At 42.8% G+C, this 21,361-nt stretch overlaps 1 pseudogene; it reads right to left on the reverse strand.

Annotated features, from left to right (window-relative positions):
- Positions 1-19,531: 19,531 nt before the first annotated feature.
- On the reverse strand, positions 19,532-20,492 carry LOC148590967 (uncharacterized; annotated as a pseudogene).
- Between the last annotated feature and the right edge of the window lie 869 nt (positions 20,493-21,361).

Below are 21,361 nucleotides of genomic sequence, written 5' to 3' on the forward strand. Positions count from 1 at the left end.
TAGGTTCCACCAGAACATTCAGACATTAATTGAACATTTAAAATGATGTCATATTGGATAAAAGGTGAAATTACCACTTCCCACATTAGTATTAAAACAAGACTCATAAGTATATGCTGTAATAAGAAATGTCTTTAGCAACAAAATGTGAGTGATAAGCCTAATTTTACTAATATTGGACAGTTCTCCTGCATGTTTAAAATCTGGATGCGTAGATGGCCCTTCATAGTTTTCTTCTATGTCAGAAAAAGATTAGAACCATACAGGTTTCCCCTGGCATTTTTAATGAGACAGTAGCAAATGGCTTTGTGGCCATATGGAATGAGTTTGCATTAAATAGGAGAAAAATGTACAGTATGCTTAGAAGTGACTTTTCCTGCCTCAAGAAGAGTCGTGCACATAAATGCATGGAACAGCATGATAATGTCAATGCTACCCAAACCTTTGAGCAAGCATTAAAACACAGACTGCCCTGACTCATGGAGAGCAAAGCAAAGGCAGTAAAACCTACACTGTGTTTGAGTACCCTAAACTAGAGTTAAAACAGGCTGCAAAGAAGATATCAACCCCACCAGCAAACTCTTAGAATCATAGAATCATAATGGTTGGAAAAGACCTTAGAGATCATTGAGTCCAACCACAAACCCATCACCACCATGCCTGCTAAACCATGTCCAGAAGAAGGGGGAAGTCCAGAAATGGTCTTGCCAAGTAAGGTGACACATCAGGCTTTTCTCTTTGGCTGCTAAGTATTTCTGGGAGTTTAGAAGATTGCTGAAGGAACACATTTTTCCATTTTTCCTTTTTTTTTTTTTTCCCGCAATGGTTTACACCTCGGTTGACACTGCCTTCCTGTTTTCCATATGATGTCCAGCAGAAACACATGAAATGGAGTAGTGGTATTCCCAAGAAGAAGTGGCTTCTCCTGTCCCACAAGCAAAAGTCTTTGAACAGTAAAAATCAAGCCATTCGCCCCAAGGGGGATCTGAAGGCCAAGAAAGGCCTTTCTCCAGGATCCTTGCTGTCTCTTCCTGTGCAATGAAATTGGTCTTACAGACAGGCGCAGGCAGCAGGGACTGTTTTTTCCTGGTCTGGAAGTATCACCTCATTTCACACAATGCTCTTTTTTTTTTTTTCCTCCAACTTCTTTTGCTGCCTTTCAGGCTCTCATAGACAAACACAGCATTTGAGATGTGAAAGCACTTGTACCTGAAGTATTTGTAGAGTGCCTCAGCTGTCAAGGCTGCAAAGAAATTCAGTAGGGAAACAGACAGTAGCTCACTTTATAGAGAAATTCTTTTTAGACTCTGTGCTATTCACCTGCCTTACATATTTGCTTGTGATACCCCAGAATCCATCACTAGTTGTCATAGCTACCAAGAGGGCAGATTTTCAAAGTTACGTGCACGCTACCATCCATCTCACAGAAAGATAAAGCAGGTTTTAAACCTGTAGGTCTTTTCACTGGGAGTTAATGATGCAGCTAATTTAGGTATAGCAAGGTGCACAGACATTTAAAATGCAATGATTTTGAGAAAAATAAGGCATGACAAGGCAATTTGAAAAATGTGCTTATAATAACACTAAGCCAACACGAAGCAAATAGAAGCAATCAGCTCACAAAGCTGAAACGTGCCACAAGAATGCACTGCTGGCTGGCATTTACAAAGGAATTCTGCTGTTCAGAGTCGCTGACATTGCCAAAGGATGCAATAATTTTATGATATTGGCTTAATGCACAGTAAACTCCTCTGTGGAGAAAATGGAGAAAAACTGTGTGATCTTCCAAATAAGCAAAGTCTGCAAAACTGAAACATCTCAGCTGCATGCCTGGCTGTGAATCAGTCCAAAGTCAGTATTAAACAGGGAAATAAATTACCTATATTTTACCAAAGGTTCAACACCTATCTAATTGTTTCTACTGTTAATTAGATACAGACAGCTACAACAGCAGAAGTTTGGGGATCTGTGCTTAAGGTTAATTGCAAAAGGCATGTAGCATTAGGCAGCTAGTCACAGTGAAAAAAAGGGAGGTGAGATTAATCAACAGGATTGGATAGAAAATTTCTCTCCATATAATTGTAAGGAGTAACTGTGCTTTAATCGTAGCATTGAGAGAATATATCTTTCGAATACTAAATTATTCATCATCTTAGATACTTGAATGATCTTTTCTTAAATCTCCATGTAGGAGGTAAAAATTCCACAGACAATACTTAAAGGGAAGATACTAGAGGAAAATTTATATGAAAAATTTAAAAGTCTCTCATCTGCCTAGACTGATAAGTAGTAAATATGGGAGGAAGAGCGGGGCGGGGGGGGAAGAAGGGAAAAATGCAGTCTTAAGTATATGTCCTCTCACTTCCAGTGAGAAGACTTTCTCCCATCCACTTTTAAAGGGGATTAAATTAAACTGGTATGAGACATTGTTATCATTCATCTGTGGAAAAACTTAGAACACATTGTATTTTAAATTTGCATTTTATCTGAATCCAAATTATCTTTCAGTGTAAACAGCAAGGGTGTATTTTTACATTTTATCTTAACCTACTTCCAAAGGGGTCTGAAAAAGAAATATTGTAAATGAAGAATAAGGATGCCTGTATAGTGATATGTGGAACAGTGATCAGGCTTTATATTATCACACTCCTATGGTTCATTTCTGCATGTTGACAAGAGTTTGGTGTCCATACAGTGACAATGCTGTCTATGTTAGCTCTGTAAATAAAGACATTTATACTGGTCTGTAATAGGAGTATCATAAGCGGATGCCTACGTAATACAGGACCAAGTGAAAACAAAATATACATACATATGCAAAAGAAGAGAGAAACAATTCAGTTAGTGAAAAATACAGTTTGGTTAGTGAAAAGAAAAAAAAAAGGTTTGTCTAGCTGTGAAATTCCTGTTACAGCTTGTGCTAAAGACACGAACGCAATAAAAATATAATTTAAAAATTAAAGAGCAGTCGTGGACCCACAGTGGACAAAAAAGATAGAGCCCCAGCTATTCTCCTGGAAGAAGAAAGATCACCTTGTAAGAACATCTTGAAAGCTTCCTGTGTATACTTATACTTTTACTACCTCTGAAAGGCCCAGGTTATTTCTTCCCATCATTTTCTATTAATTTGCAAGTGTTTTCTATTTGTTTCCACTAGATCTAACACTGTCAACAAACTAAATAATTGCAGCTGACTCTGACCAGGAACGCTCTTTCCCAATTGCTTTTATATTTATGGCATGCTCAGGTTTACGCTGTACTCAGGAGCTGATCCAAAATATTTCAGTTGTTAAAAAAGGAGCTAAGTGAGCCAAAAGAACAGTTTATCTACATAAAGAAACAATACCTAGAAATGCAGACAAGTGAGAAAAAGGTCAGCAATTTAAACAAACAGTGAAGTTAACAAGTAGCCCCTCTAGGTCTGATCAAATCTATCATGTGGGAATCTGAAGAGGGACGAACTAGCTTTAGTTTTGTCTTGTTCAACTTAACCATTTCACAGCTACACTTCTTCCTTTTTTTTTTTTACAGAGGGCTCTTTCTATGGTGAGCACATTTTAGTCTTATTGCCTGAGGTGTTTCATATTCTAACTTGGCTCTTTTGGCATGCAAGATGATTTGAATCTAAAGGGAGGAGAGAGCCCTTTCTTTAAAAATTGCTTATGTGAATGAACTTATAATAGCACCGTTTTGAAGAAGAACTAGAGCTAGATGCACTGAAGAGCTTCAGCACCTAAGCCAGGATTTGGGCAGAAGTCAGACCCCCTCCGCCGTTTGGATTTCACTTTTCAATCATGAAATTCCCAAGCTCAGATGTCACTTCAGCCTGCAGCTGCCCCATGTCTGATTCCTGCACTCCCATGGCACCTACGGTGGGGAGTCCATGAGTCACAACTGCATGGCAGGGGGGATTTCAGCTGCTTCTTTACAAACTTTCCTACCTTTGTTCTAGGAAGCTCCTTATTCAGGAATAATACTGTGCCCCCACTGGCTTTTGGGAAAGACCTGTTGTTTTACACTGTAGCTCACCACAAGGAGACCTTTTCCATGCTGCGTGTGTGCGGTGATCTCTCCTGGCTCCCATCTGTGGCACTTTTGGCCCTGCACTATTGGCATTATTACATTAACATAGAACCCAGAACAGAGATAGCTGCAGTCTATTGAATGTGGATCTGACTTTTTTTTTTTTTTTTTTTTTTTGGAAGGATGTCAATTTTGAGGTTTCTGTGGTTGTATTAACTTTTTAGCATCAAATACATAGCAGAGTTTTAAAGCTGATGACATTAGAAGGCCATGAGAAAGAACATGAAAATCACTATCAGTGTGCTATATGTTGTACAAACTGTATTTAGGTGCATTGCATCATTCTTCCACATTGAGTAGATGAGAAAACACGTGAACTATATTCTGTGTTTATAAAACACCATGCAACCAGAAGTTTTATTCAAGGAGTTATACGGTGAAAGCACTGAGCAATTTTAAAACCAAACAAATATCATAATTCTCATTAAAATGCAAATTATTTATTCTTCTAAATTCACATTCAGGAAAAATGATCAATGTGTTTGAATTTACTGTTTATACATGCCAAGCATCTATGCAATCTTGAGGTGAATTTTATGTTCCAAAATTTTGTCCAGAAATGTTTTTATGCCAAAATAATATTCATTCCCTTGACATTCAAATTTATAATAGATAATTGACACACTAACTGTAGAATGGTAAAAATATACATGGAACTATTTTCAGCTGCTATCAATTGTACATGACTTTCTGAAGCACTTAGTGAGCATGGATTGCTGATACATTTTCTGAAGGGAATATGTTTTGCAGAATGTTTATCTCTGTAAAGAGATATATCACAGGATTTTGACTTCACTTTCCATAATGCATAGTGCTGTCTGAGAAAGTTAAGCACATTGTAGAGGAAGCAGATCATAGAAAATAAATTGAAACTATATTTTAATCCCATTTTACACCAGCAGTGACATTGTTTTAGATATCAAGAACACAGGATGCACAAACATTTTCTCATTTGGCTACTGAGATGGAGATAACATGACTGGAAAAAAAATGCTTCTACAACTAAAATTTCATACTAACTAATTTACTAACAACATCTGCCATTAACTGGCACGGCTGTTATAGGGATGGGCTTATCAAACAGCAACTAGCAATTAGCACAACTCAGTGGAGTACACTGGTTGTCCCAATAAAATGCTATGGCATTTCTTCACCCTGAGTGTACAGGGTGCTCTCAACCTTGCAAGGAGTTGACAAATACTAGTGTATTTCTTCTTCCTGAATGTTCAGGGGACTCTCAACCTTATAAGGAATTACCTTAGCCCAGCTCCTAGGTAAGGGGAGGAGGGTGATCCTCATGGTCCAGCTGGAGGAGTTGGTCAGATATTGTTCCCAATCCCTGCTCAACTCGTCATTACTAGACTCTGCCCTTTATACCCCTAGGGGAGACCTACATGATCAAAATGACCATTACCAAAAGTTCCACAGGAACTTAAGGAAAAATTTTTTAACAGTGAGGGTGACAGAGCACTGGAACAGGCTGCCCAGAGAGGTTGTGGAGTCTCCTTCTCTGGAGGTCTTCAAAACCCGCTTGGATGCAGTCCTGTGCCATGTGCTTTAGGTGACCCTGCGTGTGCAGGGGGGTTGGACTAGATGATCTCTAGAGGTCCCTTCCAACCCTAAGCATTCTATGATTCTATGACTGTGCTATGGTCATCCTTATAAGGGGATCCTTCCAGAACCTTTGGGCGAGATCAGTAAGAGTATCTGCTCTTTGCACCATCAGCGAGGCGAATTTTGCAAAGGTATCAGTTCTTTAGTGAGTTTGGCACTGTTGCAATTTTTAGTGAAGTGAGACTGCCCTGCCTCCACAAGGCTTCCCACTTCCCTACCCAAAGTTTCCCCATTGTGTTTCTGTCACATCGACACAGTTCATGCAATTCGGCAGTTTACTCTTTACAAGTCCATCAGCCGTGAGCCACTGTGTCCAGGGGAAGGAAGGGGGCTGGTCCAGCTGCTGGGGCACACGAGGACATTCTTGGTGGGGCTGTGCTGGTCCTGCACCTACAACAGCCCTCAGTCACCCAGCATCTACCTTACACCCAAGCTTAAGCGAGGCACCAGAAGTCCTCCTCTATAGGGAGATCAAGGCATGTCTATCATTCTGCTTAAGAGGTCATGAGCAGAGGAGCCAAGTTTCCTGCTGCGAAAGAAATACTTAGGAAATGCTGTAGGAGAGCTCTGGTGGAGCACCTCAATGGAAACATTTGCTTTAGGGAAAAGAACTGAAATAACAAGTATATTTTGGGTTCCACTTATTCATATGCTCTTACGTGTTCATGCTACAGGCTTCCTAAACATTTTTACAAAACCAAAGTTGTAAATTTTACAAGCAATGTAAAACCTCCTCAAACCAATGTCAGTGGCTCGCCAGAAAGAACGTCATAAAACCGTTCTGCAACAATATGCTGAATGTATATAAAATCTCTAATACATACTTTGTAAAGCAGTAGGTGAAGCTTTACTAGGATGTACATACAACCAGACTATGAGTTAGAGCTTCCAGACCCCCTTCAGATAGATAGATATGAAAAAAATGTTACCCAAACCTTAAAAATATGTACATGTAGTAAAAAAGTATCTGCTCCAAGCCGTTCTATAAATAGAAAGAGGTCAATTTAGAAAGAAAATATTTTCTCATCCATACAAAAATTAATCAACTGTGAATATCCTTATATTAACAGGATAAAACAGACAGACAAGTAGAGATTGCATAATGGTAATTTCTTCAGGAAACCATATTAAAAATTCCTGAGTCCTTAGATGTAATAATTACATTTATTACCACATAATACACATTTCCATTAGCAATAACTCATTGAATACAGATAACCTTTGGCATTTAAAATGTATAACACCTTTTTGGTCATAAAAAAATAAAAGATTTAAATCTGAGGCAACTAAGAGTGATTAAAGTAAATGACTGAAGAAGGCCCAGTTTTCAAATTCAAATACTCAAGCTAGCAAGATGTTTGTGTTCAGTTTTGGGCCCCTTGTGTTCAGTTTTGGACCCTTCACTACAAGAAGGACATTGAGGTGCTAGAGCATGTCCAAAGAAGGGCAACGAAGCTGGTGAAGAGGCTGGAGCACAGACCTTAGGAGAAGCAGCTGAGGGAGCTGAGGTTATTTAGCCTGGAGAAGAGGAGGCTCAGGGGAGACCTTATCACTCTCTACAACTACCTTAAAGGAGGTTGTAGTGAGGCAGGGGTCAATCTCTTCTCCAGAATAACTAGGACAAGAGGAAATGGCCTCAAGTTGCGCCAGGGGAGGTTCAGGTTAGATATTAGGAAGAATTTCTACATGGAAAGAGTAGTCAAGCATTGGAACAGGCTGGTCAGGGAAGTGGTGGAGTCACCGTCCCTGGCAGTGTTCAAGAAACGTGTAGATGAAGCACTCTGGGGACATGGTTTAGTAGGCATGGTGTTGAAGGGCTTATGGTTGGACTCCATGATCTTGAAGGTCTTTTCCAACCATAATGATTCTAAGGTAATTTCTACATTTGGGTGCTTTACCAATATATTTGATGCCATTAGTAACACACTCAAGTATTCTCCCAGAAATTTCAAAAGCTGGATGAGGTCCTGGGTTCCTTACTCTACACATACAAGACATCTAGTTCAGTTTCTTGCTGCAGGAGGTTATGGACGCTAGCGTTTTTCATAGATTATGAAAGCTATCAGCCAAACAGACAACGGGACACAAAAAGTCTGCTGGTTCAGGAAGCCTGTGAGCCAAAGACCACTGGACATCAAAGGATGATTTGGGGAAAGTGTCACTTTATGCCTTTGGTGTGTGCTATTGGCCACCATTTTGCTCAGTTTTAGCCGAGCGCACCCCCTAAGCTAGACACAGAGACCAGGTAGCATCCCATGTGACCCAACACTGCCTCTCCTAGCAACTTCCCAAAGACATTTGGTGCCGTCGTTGACCAGCTGGGTCTTGGGCTGGTGGCCCTTCCCCATGGTGGTCAGCAAGCTCAGCCCAACCAGTAGAGAAGATCTACATGTCAGAGTGTGCTAGGGGTAGCTGCGACTGCCCCTCTTCGCCTTCATGTCCTGCTGGGCCGATGTCTCATGGAGACCCTACCTGCTCTGTTATGTCCAAAATGTCAATTGGAGCAGATGGTGTTGGGAGAGGGACGCTTGGTCTGTCCCTCCATACAGGTCTCAAACTCCTCCAGGTTCTGGCCCTCGACTTCCCATGCTCATGGGAAGAGGCTGAGTGTGAAATATGGTGTGCTTCAACACTACTTTTCATTACCTATTTTGCTAAATTTTGCATCTTTGTTAATTTTATTTATACAAACCTTTTTTGGATACCTGTTTTCTTTAGTAGTCTCTCATTATAAGCTCTCACACCATAATTCTTAAGTTAGAGCTTTTCTAATTGCCAAACACATAGTGGTCAGAAGGCATCAAAAGTATTTTTCCATCAGAACATATTTCATTCCTTAAACATGACTTCACCCAGCCCTTTCATACTAATGCTAATACCAAGCTATACATTTTCTTGATGAAGGGAAAATAAAAAAGGCCAGCCTCCTATATGTTCTATAACTGTGGCCTCCCCTTTAGATATGGTTGCCTGTTTAATAGAAATTGTTCTATTTATCTTTTCAAGAAAGTTCCCATCCTGTTTCTGTGCATCTAATATGAGGTACTTACTTCCCTATATTAAATACACTTATGTTGTCCTTGTTTTGAAGCATGCTAATTAAAGGCACATTTATAAATATGAAGAATATTCTATAAATACAGTTTGATTGCACAAAGTATATTATATTTAGACAAATCACGGGAAGGACCAGGGAACTTTTTTCTTTCAGATGAACAGCACTGAAAAATGCCATTTAAGACTGATGACGAATGTGCAAATGATCTCAAGCATAAGAAATACTAAATACCAAAGATTTGAGTAATTTTAAAATGAATGCAACATTTTGCTGTTTTGTCTTAAAACAAAGACAAAAAATACAATTAATTAATTTTTAAATGATATCTTTCCTTGTTCCCAAAGCTAAACGTTTCATTTCAGGTCAAAGAATGATTTAATTTGACTCAAAACTAACTTTATTTTATTGTCCGGGCACAAAATTGAGACATTCATTATTCGCAAGACCTCTGCTTGTAGGTAAGCTCAAAAGGCCACACTTGCATAATATTACATAGAATTTACTTACTTAAAACCTAAATCTTACCAAAGTAAACTCCCAAGGCCACACTTACATAAAATTGCATAGAATTTACTTGCTTAAAAAAAATAAATCTTACCTAAGGTTCACTGATTTATTTAAAAGCTGGTCCGCATTATAAATGAGCCTGGAGGAATATTTATACTTTTTGGAAAAAAAAAATGCATCCTCATTATTTTGTTGAGTCACTCTAATTTTGGTGCTTCCTACCTCCAGAGAATTCAGGGCAGGCAAAATAATTTGAAGCCTCATCTAGCATAGATTACTCTAAATGCCACCGTAGACCAAACACAATCACTTTCTGGCATCTCTCTGCTCCAAGGGAGCACTTCAGTACACCGTGAAATCCAGACAACGTCCAGAGAGTAGCAGAATTGTGAGGAGACTACACAGAGAACTGTAAATTAAAAAGCACAGTGTTCAAACCTTCTACATTGTTTTTGCTTGTTTGTTTGCTTGTTTTTTTTTCAAAAAAGTATGCCGTACGTGCTTATTGCCAAAGTTTTAAAGACCGAACTATAGAACTAGGAAGTCACCTAATCATGCTTGGACGCCAAGAGTTTGTTCTGCCAATACAGAGAAGATACATTCTTCAGTTTTTCCAACGAATTCAGTCCTATGCATGAATCTACAGATAACTTGAATAAGATATAAACCCCCCCCCAACACTCACACTTTTTTGTCTTCCAGTGAAACAAGATGCAAGAGTATGAGATCTACTAGTTCTAGAGAGACTTGGTGACCAAAGCCAATGCATTCGTTTCCAGCTCTGTAGATAATACTTGTTTCCTTAACTACATTCATTTAAAATCCAAAACTTATTTTGATTTTTAAAATGCACTGAGTATCCAGCACATTTACAGTAGTTGTACTGGTTAGTAGAAATACTTTTAAAATGTCATTCGTGTTCATTTTCATTAAATTCCAACTCCATTCAAAAGCAATTTGACATCGGGCATGAATAAAGAAATAGTAAATCAGAATTGTGTCATTGACTATTTTCAACGTAATAAGATACAAACTTGCTTAAACAAACATACACAGGTATACTATAGGCTTTTGGTTAGCCTTATATGTAAATATTAACACTGAGTTTGCTAATTTGCAAATTGAAATGTTTTGGTTCTTACCACACAAGACAAATCAAATCTTCTTTAAGAAACTAAAATTGTTAAATCAAAAATAAAATAATTTGTATCAAGGTTGCTGGCTTGCTGATACAAATCAAGGTACCTGCAAACAAACAAACAAACAAACAACAACAACAAAAACACAACCTTGGACTACCTTAAAAAGTCTTGTGAGATTATCCTTTTCTTTCCACCAAGGAAGATACTAATTTTCAGTGATCCTGGGGCCACACAGATTTGTTCTTCTGTAGACGTGACCAAATGATGTCAGGTCTCCTTGTGTCTTAACTGGTCTCAAAAAGGGCTGCTATTTGTTCAGACTTCTGATAACTGACTCTTTAGAGATTAATCAAAACATGATGCCGGAAACTTGGCAATTGCCTCAGTGACTCTGCACCATGCATTGCACATGACCTGCATACTAAGGCAGACAAGTGCGAGTGGGGAGGAACGCTTTGCATCATTGCTCCAACTCACATCTCATTACATCCACTGCCTTGCAGGCAGTGCTAGTGTTTTTGCTACACAAATGCTCGTGTATTTCTTCTTCCTGAATGTGCAGGGGACTCTGAACCTTATGAGTTACCTTAGCCCAGCTCCCAGGTAAGGGGAGGGGAGGGATACTCATGGTCCAGCTGGAGGAGTTGGTCAGGTGTTGTTCCCAATCCCTGCTAAACTCTGTCCTTTATACCCCTAGGGGAGGCATATGAGACTGTGCTATGGTCATCCTCATAAGGTGATCCTTCCAGTATCTTCAGGTGGGTTTCGGATCATTATCAAGTGTTTTACAAGTGTATCAGTTCTTTAATGAGTTGGGTATTGTTTGCAAATTTTAGTGAAGGGAGACCGCCTTGCCTCTGCAAGACTTCCCATTTCCCTATCTTGTTGCTGGGGTGAGTATCCAAAGTTTCCCCATCCTGTTTCTGGCACGTTGGCAGAGCTCATGTACTTGAGCAGTTTTGCTTGTTAACTCTACTCGCCCATCACTCCACCCCATGACCATAGTCACAATCATGCATCTCCGTCACTGTGCCCCTACGGAAAATCATGGGTTCAATCTGAGTCTACTTGTTGCAAAGGTTGATAAGCCACCTGGAGAGAGTTTATCTTAACAGACAAGGTATTCAGGATTACTCACTTTAAACATGAGAACACAATGCATATAATGATAAGGATGATGGGGAATAATCAGGCTAGTAAGTGCCCCACCCATCCGGTCAATCCTAGTCCCTTTAGCACAGAGATGACCCAAGACACTGGGTTCTAGTCAACTGTGGAGAAGACAGAAGGGACTGTCGCAATCTTCATATCCTTGAGGTCTTGTAACATTTGGCTTAATACTTTCAGAGCATCCTGAACTGTGGAAGAGACGTTTTCTATAGTGACACAACATTCTCCCAGCATCTTATTAAGGATTCCACACACTCCTTGCTCCTTTCTCCTGTTCTGTTTGCAGATTTTTGTAGTTGTAGATCTGATGTTTCAAATGCACGCACAGTCCAATTGGCTATGGCGGAAACCTGATCCATTAATGCCTCAATCTGGATGTCGTGTGAGATGAGTAATTTAGGCCAGGTTCTTGCTTGCTGCCTAAGCTTCCAAATATACCCCAAGTCTACGGGCAGTGCCTGCCTTTGCCTCACAATGAGAGCAATGGTTACATTTGCGACAGGCATAACTGCCATATCTTGTAGGACACATAGTCAGGACAGCGTAGGTACAGCGCAATCCTCGGTGTTCCACAGGCAGTAAGTGTGAATACATTATATTATCAGAGCAAACCCACAAAGTATGGCATGGAGCTGGGTATAAATCAGGGTGACAGGATTTACCAGTTTGAGCTATGCCATAACTAGTTAGGTTAGTCGGAGGGCTGCTAATACTAATGATAAGTGCATGTGAGAAGGGCTCTAAAGACAAGTACCCCTTACAGATGCACATGTCCCGAAGGAATTGGCACAAGGCTGGGACCACCCAGACTTCTCAGGGAAAATCATTCCACGACTGATTGGTACACTTGAAAACCTTTTTGGAAGTAAGATGTTGGTCAGTGGGTCTTTTAGGGAGTCAGTGTCCCAGAAAATCAGGGTATCTTAGTGCCAAGTGAGTTCATGCTCACACTCACTGGTTAGTTGCCATCTAATGTTCTCATCAAATGGGGAATGACTGTGTTGAGCTGTGGAGTTCCACAGGGACCATGCACGTAGTTCAGAGAGAGACCGTATAAAAACTTACAGAGGAAGATTCTTTAGTTTGACAGGTGTCTGTTGAATTATCTGTGATCTGGAAGCACCAGGTGGCATTCAAATCATAATTGTAGTGATACATGAGCACAGTGCCAATAACTGGCAATTCTGTATGCTCAGCTTCGAGTGCATAATTATCTTTTAAATTAGTGATCTTGAGGTGTTCCATCAGATTAAAAGGAATTCCCCTAAAGATAATACCCCTACCCAGTGGCTTGTGGATAGTCAAAGCACACCAATTGATTTGTAAGGTTCCAGATACCCACAAAACCCTGGATTAACCGCCATGCGAGATTACTAGCAACTTCCGAGGGGTGTAAGGAATAGGGATATCATCTAAAAGTAGCTGTATTGAAGTGGTGCAGAAGATAAGAACAGAGAGCTACTAAACAGAGTGTGCCGATAAGGTGAGACGATTTGCTGGCACAGGCCATTATTTTTGAACTACAATTTGGGTTTACACACTATAATTCCTATGAGAAATAGCAATGAAGAGGGCAATGGCCAGTGTACATTTGAGATCTACATAATCTTCCCAATGCCCCCACATGGAGGAGTTCCCTGTATTCGCTGTATATATGCTAGAGAGGCTTCAGTCCAGCAGCGCAGACATAGCACTTTCGTCTGCCGCCTTGAGGATCACTGTAAGAGAAAACAAAACTTGTCTTGGTGTGGAGTATGGTTGAACAGGTTACCCCATTGGGAAAGAAAGAAAAAAAAAATACATTCATCGTGCACTAATTTTTCAAAACTGTTATCAGTAGCTTCCCAGGTGCATAGGCATGATTCATAAGCCTAGCAGAATCAAAATTAACTTTCTATAGGTCATCCTCACACAAGGCTTTCTTTCACTAAATCCTTCTCTCCTGTATGTCCTCTCAGAGCATGCAGCCACTCTGCTATTCTTTCCCAGTTTGTTTCGTCAATAACCACCTCTCGTACCTTCAAAAACTTGTCTGCTATGCCATTCCATTTCTCAGTAACGCTTCCATCTGAGTTATGGGCTTTTACCCATCCTATTTTGATTTCACATCTCCTTCCCTCCTCTAGGATCTCTTTTCAGTCTTCCTTCTGCCACATCTGACATCCATTGACCTGCCAGTCGTTGCTTTCCCAATATCCTACCCAATCAATCGCTCCCTTGTATACTGAGTATGAGTCAGTGTATATCACCTTTGCACCACGATCTATCGCTATTTAGACAGCTTTTAATTCTCCTACTTGGGCATTACCTTCTTCTTGGATAATAGTTTCACCTGGGGCTACTTCTACTGCTATCACTTTATATCTCCACCCCGTGGCTGTTTGACATGGCGAGGCATCCATAAACCACACTCCCTTGATTGAGGTCTGACTCAGCCGTCAGGGGTTCAGCTTCTAAACTGGGAGACTTAGGTAATGTACTGATTTGGGGCCTTGTGTCTATTAAAAAGGAGACTGCATGTTTGTTTGGTCCTACGGGGATGATAACCCATGGTTCATTTGTTTCAGGCCGTTGCGCTACTGATGACATTCGGATTGGCTGGCCTGTCCTCTGACTAGTGCCACTTAGCTTTCCAAGTCTCGCAATTCCTTTCTCGTCTTTGAAAAGCTAATGAAAGAAATGAAGCAAGGAGGCAAAAGTGATCAGCAGTCTGTTCCTCCAGATTGAGGAGAAGGCCTGCCTCCAAATGCCTGCAACCCTTTCTCAATGTCCTCTGTCTTTTGGTTGTGCAGCATAAACCGGTGCACACCTAAAACTAGTGTCCTTCTCCATAATGCATTCCATTTTTCCTTATCCCCCTCTTTCTCTCTCCTTTTCCTCGGGGGTGAATGGCCTCCCTTTGGGGTGGCTTGTGCCTGGCACACCTGCCTTGACCTAGGGCTTGCATCCATCCCCCTTCTCCTGGGCAGCTTGATGGAGTTCTAACAGGGTGTTTGCCTAGGTAGGGACATGCAAGGGCGGAACCATAGGATTACGATTACTGGCCTCAGTGGCTATTATATGATCTCTCAAATTTTGCACCTTAAGTTTCAGTACCATGGGGAGTCCTCTTATTAAAGGTTGTAAGTTCCCGGGATTTATGGGGGCCCCTATTAATGTGGAGACGGTCTTTCACAGCCTCAATTGGCACGTTGAAATAACTTTCCTTGCTATAGCCAAATCTATAGGTCATCCTCATACAATTCTTTCTTTCACTAAATCCTCTCCTGTATGTCCTCTCAGGGTGTGTAGCCATTTGACTATTCTTTCCCAGTTTGTTTCATAAAAGGGATGGCATGAGTACCTGTCCCCTCCATGGATATCACAGGCCGTGATGCCAGAAAGTGAGCCAACATCACAGTAATGCATATTTACAAAGTATTTTGGTGATTCCTATTCAGAAATGATTTCTTCGATGAGAGCTTTTTACACTTGATGAATAGCTGATGATTGTCACTATTTTACAAATTAATTTAAAAATAAATAGAAATATAATTTTCCAACTACAAAGTGCCCTGAGACTACTAAGAAATGAATCACATTAAATGAACTTGGTTATAAATCATCATCTTCGCATAACACTCAAAAGTATGCATTGGAAGAAATTAATGCATCAAAGCAGGATTCTCAATGTTTCATTTAAATTGAAAATGCATTTTAGAATTAGTTAAAATGAAAAACTCCAGGTGAATACTGAAGTTGTACGAAACTGCAACACCAGAGTTGAAGCAATAAACTTATACCTAGTAATAGCAGGCAAATTGGTAAAGCCCTGTGCAATTTGACACTTACATGTAAACTTGGGAACAAGAAAAGATAGCAATGCAGGAAGGAGAACAAACAATTTTTGTGTTACACTTTCTATATTTAACCATAAGATCTTAATATTAAAAAGAACAAACTTCCCCCCACCTACACACAAAAAACATGAAAGCAAAATTAATTTCTCAACTTTCTTTAAACTAATCTTTTTTGAGGAAAACAAAAGGGGACACTGTCAGATAAGAGACAAGGCAAATATTGGCAGCCACATTTCGTAAGCACAGTTTTGTCCTCTGGTGAAATCCAAAGAAAAAGAGACAAACTAGCTCTGCACCAAGGTGGAAGGTGGCCCATTTCTAGGAACACATGGATATTTGCAAGTCATTAGTGCAACAAGAGTAACCAGAGGCAACAGGTTGGGTATTCAAAGTGGTCAGCTGAGAGAGCTGTGCAGAATATATTTACTAAACCACCAAACTGCAAATTCAGAAAAATCTAGCTTGCTAAGTTGGCCATTGAGCAAGGTTTTAAATTACTTCTAAATAAACCATAGCAAGTTTGAACTCCTGCAGGAGGCTTCCTGTGTTAGTGCATGTATTGCTGTCACGGAACGACTGGTAGTGGGGGTGAGTGACACAATGCACTTCACTCGTGGGAAAGAAATAGGAATAGGTTTTATTGGTAATGACAATGGTTTCACGAGATTCTATGGCAAGGTCACTTATTAGTTACTGCATGGAGGTTCAAGACACACAGAATTACCAAGGACACCCTCCCATTGGGTCATGAGGTTCAGATTGGACCCCCTTGCTTTCCAAACTCCTTCTGAGAGGAGTCTGGGTGCGGCTGGATCCAGTCTTAGTCCCAAACCTGGTCAACGGTTTATGTCTAAGGGATTTGTGCACAGTTACAAAGTAAAGTTTGCAAATTCAAAAAGAGAAAGGTGCGCTATACTCACTTACCGCGAATATGTGGTGAGAAGGCTCTCTTAACCTCGAGGAGTATCCTTGAGAGGTGTCCCTGCTCAAGGGGAGATCCCGGTGTGCAGCTTGCTGCCATGCAAGGAGCGCTCCATGGACTCTTGGGCTGTCCCCGTATTTATGGGATAAGATGCTTGACTGATAGTCATTCTTTCAATTCAGAAATGACTGTTGGCTGGTGTACTCACAGTTAGCCTTATCTCCCCATCAGGACAGGGTCATCAGGACTGTTATTGATGGTTAACGTCTGGGTGGGGGAAGAAAACAGGGAGGCAACTACCAGGATCAGATAATGTGGTAGTTAACACCTGAACAGGGCTATGTGTGAGAAGTCAGGATGAGCTGCGGAAGGAGCATATAAGTCACAATTGCTAAATGTGTAAACAATGAGAGATATTACTGATTTATCACAGTGGCCTACATAATGCTATGGGCATCACTTTTAAGATTAGTTTAGGAACTTAAACTTGCCCTGCTCATCCAGTTTGCTAGCACCTGATGTTTTGCCGAGTGCAAAACAAGAATTTGAAAATATAAGCCTAAATGGTTTGACATAATTTCAGGATCCAACGTGGAGGTGGCAGGGCTGTAAGTAGCCTTGCGACGATGGACTTCAGGAGGGCCAACTTTAGCCTCTTCAGAGACCTCCTCGGAAGAATCCCATGGGCTAGAGCTCTAGAAGGTAGGGGGGCCCAAGAGAGCTGGTTAGTTTTCAAGCAGCAGTTCCTCCATGCCCAGCAACAGTGCATCCCTGTGTGTAAGAAGTCAGGCAGAGGGGGCAGGAGACCTGCGTGGATGAGCAAGGAGCTTGTGGCAATGCTCAAGCAGAAGGCGGTGGTATACAGAATGTGGAAAAAAGGACAGGCCCCCTGGGAGAAATACAGGAACGTAGTCAGGGAATGCAGAGATGCAACAAGGAAACCTAAGGCGCATTTGGAATGCAATCTGGCAAGGGACATTAAAAATAACAAGAAGAACTTCTTCAAATATATTAACAGCAAAAGGAAGATCAGGGAAAACGTGGGTCCGCTGGCAGACGGGATGGGCACCCTGGTTACAAATAACACAGAAAAAGCAGAGTTGCTGCATGCCTTCTTTGCTTCGGTGTTTACCAAGGGCAGCCCTTTAGAGCCCCAGGCCCTAGGGACAAGAGAAGAAGCCGGGAGAGAGGAAGACTTGCCCTGGGTAGAGGAAGATTGGGTCAGAGAGCACCTAAGGAACCTCGATACCCACAAATCCATGGGCCCTGATGGGATGCACCCCAGAGTGCTGCGGGAACTGGCAGAGGTCATAGCTAAGCTGCTCTCCATCATCTTTGAAAGATCCTGGAGAACAGGGGAGATGCCGGAAGACTGGAAGAAAGCCAATGTCACGCCAGTCTTCAAAAAAGGCAAGAAGGAGGACCCAGGCAACTACAGGCCAGTGAGCCTCACGTCCGTCCCCGGAAAAGTGATGGAACGGCTCATAGTGGCCGTTGTCTCCAGGCACATGGAGGACAAGAAGGTGCTCAAGAGTAGTCAGTATGGATTCACCAAGGGGAAATCTTGCTTGACTAACCTAATAGCCTTCTATGATGAAATGACCGGCTGGATAGATGAGGGGAGAGCAGTGGATGTCATCTATCTCGACTTCACCAAGGCTTTTGACACCGTCCCTCACAACATCCTCCTGGGCAACCCCCGGCAGTGTGGAATAGATGAGTGGACAGTGAGGTGGATTAGGAACTGGCTGGATGGCAGGGCCCAGAGAGTGGTGATCAGCGGTGCAGAGTCTAGTTGGAGGCCTGTAGCTAGCGGTGTCCCCCAGGGGTCAGTCCTTGGTCCAGTCCTGTTCAATTTATTCATCAATGACCTGGATGAAGGCACAGAGTGCTCCCTCAGCAAGTTTGCTGATGACACGAAACTCGGAGGAGTAGCCGATACCCCAGAGGGCTGCACTGCCATCCAGAGGGACCTGGACAGACTGGACATCTGGGCAGTGAAAAACCTCATGCAATTCAACAAGGTCAAGTGCAACGTCCTGCACCTGGGGAGGAATAACCCTAGACACCAGTACAGGCTGGGGACTGACCTTCTGGAGAGCATCTCTGCGGAGAAAGACCTGGGTGTCATGGTGGATGACAAGTTGACCATGAGGCAGCAGTGTGCTCTTGTGGCCAAGAAGTCCAATGGGATCCCGGGGTGCATTAAGAAGAGCATCTCCAGCAGGTCGAGGGAGGTGATCCTGCCCCTCGACTCAGCCCTGGTGAGGCCACATCTGGAGTATTGTGTCCACTTCTGGGCTCCACAGTACAAGAGGGATGTGGAGCTGCTGGAGAGAGTCCAGCGCAGGGCTACAAGGATGATCAGGGGCCTGGAACATCTGCCCTATGAGGAGAGGCTGAGGGAGCTGGGCCTGTTCAGCCTGGAGAAGAGAAGGCTGAGAGGGGATCTGATCAGTGTATGTAAATACCTCAAGGGAGGCAGTGAGGAGGATGGTGCTGAGTTCTTTTCAGTGGCAGCCACCGACAGAACTAGAGGAAACGGCCACAAACTGAAACACCAAAAGTTCCACAGGAACTTAAGGAAAAATTTCTTAACAGTGAGGGTGCCAGAGCACTGGAACAGGCTGCCCGGAGAGGTTGTGGAGTCTCCTTCTCTGGAGATCTTCAAAACCCACTTAGATGCAGTCCTGTGCCACGTGCTTTAGGTGACCCTGCGTGTGCAGGGGGGTTGGACTAGATGATCTCTAGAGGTCCCTTCCAACCCTAAGCATTCTATGATTCATATGATTCTATGATAATTTGTTAAAGAATTGTCAAAATCATAAGCATTAAAGAATTGTCAAAATCATAAGCAATTGTTGGGAATGAAGCACTAGGGTGGCACATCGCAAACCGATCATAGAATCATTGTGTTTGGAAAAGACCTTCAAGATCATCAAGTCCAACCTTAAGTCCTTCAACGCCATGCCGGCTAAACCATGTACCTAAGTAAAAGTGCCTCATCTACATGTTTCCCGAACACTGCCAGGGACGGTGACTCCACCACTTCCTTTGGTAGTCTGTTCCAATGCTTGACTACTCTTTCCATGTAGAAATTCTTCCTAATGTCTAACCTGAACCTCCCCTGGCGCAACTTGAGGTCATTTCCTCTTGTCCTATTTTGGGCAGTTAGAAGAGATCGACCCTTGCTTCACTAGAGCCTCCTTTCAGGTAGTTGTAGAGAGTGATAAGGTCTCCCCCGAGCCTCCTATTCTCTAGATTAAATAATCCCAGCTCCCTCAGCCGCTCCTCATAAGGTCTGTGCTCCAGCCCCTTCACCAGCTTCATTGCCCTTCTTTGGACACTCTCCAGCACCATCATGTCTTTCTTGCAGTGAGGGGCCCAAAACTGAACACAGTATTCAAGGTGCGGCCTCACCAGGGCCAAGTACAGGGGGATGATCACTTCCCTGGTCCTGCTGGCTACACTGTTCCTGATACAAGCCAGGAGGCCATTGGCCTTCTTGGCCACCTGGGCACATTGCTGGCTCACGTTCAGCCAGCTGTCGACCAGCACCCCCAGATCCTTTTCTGCCGCGCAGCTCTCCAGCCACTCTGCCCCAAGCCTGTAGCGCTGCTTGGGGTTGTTGTGACCAAAGTGCAGTAGCCGGCACTTGGCTTTATTGAAACTCATACTGTTGGCCTCAGCCCATCGATCCAGCCTGTCCAGATCTCCCTGCAGAGCCTACCCTCAAGGAGATCAACTCTTCCTCCCAGCTTGGTGCCCTCTGCAAATTTGCTGAAGGTGCACTCAGGCCCCTCATCCAGATCATCGATGAAGATATTAAAGGGGACCAGCCCCAACACTGACCCCTGGGGAACACCGCTCGTGACTGGTTGCCAGCTGGATTTAACTCCATTCACCACCCCTCTCTGGGCCCAGCCATCCAGCCAGTTCTTCACCCAGTGAAGAGTACACCTGTCTAAGCCATGAGCTGCCAGCTTCTCCAGGAGAAGGCAGTGGGAGACTGGGCCAAAGGCCTTTCTGATGTCTAAGCACACCGTGTCCGCAGCCTTTCCCTCATCCACTAGGCGGGTCACCTGGTCATAGAAGGAGCTCAGGTCGGTGAGGCAGGACCTGCCTTTCATGAACCCATGTTGGCTGGGCCTGATCATGCTGTGTGATCACCCTCAAGATGATCTCCTCCATAACTTTCCCCAATACCAAGGGCAGGTGGACAGGCCTATAGTTCCCCAGATCCTCCATCCAACCCTTCTTGTAGATGGGCGTCACATTGGCCAGTCTCCAGTTGTCTGGGACCTCCCCTGTTGACCAGGACCAGTGATAGATGATGGAGAGCGGCTTGGCCAGCACTTCCACCAGCTCCCTCAGAACCTGCAGGTGGATCCCACCTGGTCCCATAGACTTGTGGGTGTCCAAGTGGAGTAGCAGGTCACTGACTGTTTCCTCATGAATTATGGGGGGTTTATTCTGCACTCTCTAGGTGTCTTCCAGCTCTGGGGGCCAAATACCTTGAGGATAACTGATCTGAGTGTTAAAGACTGAGGCAAAGAAGGCATTAAGTACCTCAGTCTTATCCTCATCCTTGGTGACAATATTCCCTATTGCATCCAATGAAGGATGGAGATTCTCCTTGGCCCTCCTCTTCTTGTTAATGTATTTGTAGAAACATTTTTTGTTGTCTTTTACAGCAGTGGCCAGATTGAGTTCCAGATGAGCTTTTGCCTTTCTAATTTGGTCCCTGTATACCCTAGCAATGTCCTTTTACTCTTCCCAAGATGCCTGCCCCTTCTTCCAAAGGTGGTAAACCCTCCTTTTTTTTCCCAGGAGTCTCAGCAATAGTTGTCTATTCAGCCAGACAGGTGGTCTTCCCCTCTGGCTCGTCTTTCGGCACACAGGGACGGCCTGCTCCTGCACCTTTAAGATTTCCTTTTTGAGAAAAGTCCAGCCTTCCTGCACCCAGGACTGTCTCCCAAGTGACTCTCCAAACCAATGTCCTAAATAGTCCAAAGTCTGCTCTCCG

This window comes from Tinamus guttatus, unplaced genomic scaffold, assembly GCF_059628265.1.
Source record: "Tinamus guttatus ecotype Peru unplaced genomic scaffold, ASM5962826v1 Tinamus_guttatus_pri_ptg000949l, whole genome shotgun sequence".
NCBI classification, from domain to species: Eukaryota; Metazoa; Chordata; class Aves; order Tinamiformes; family Tinamidae; genus Tinamus; species Tinamus guttatus.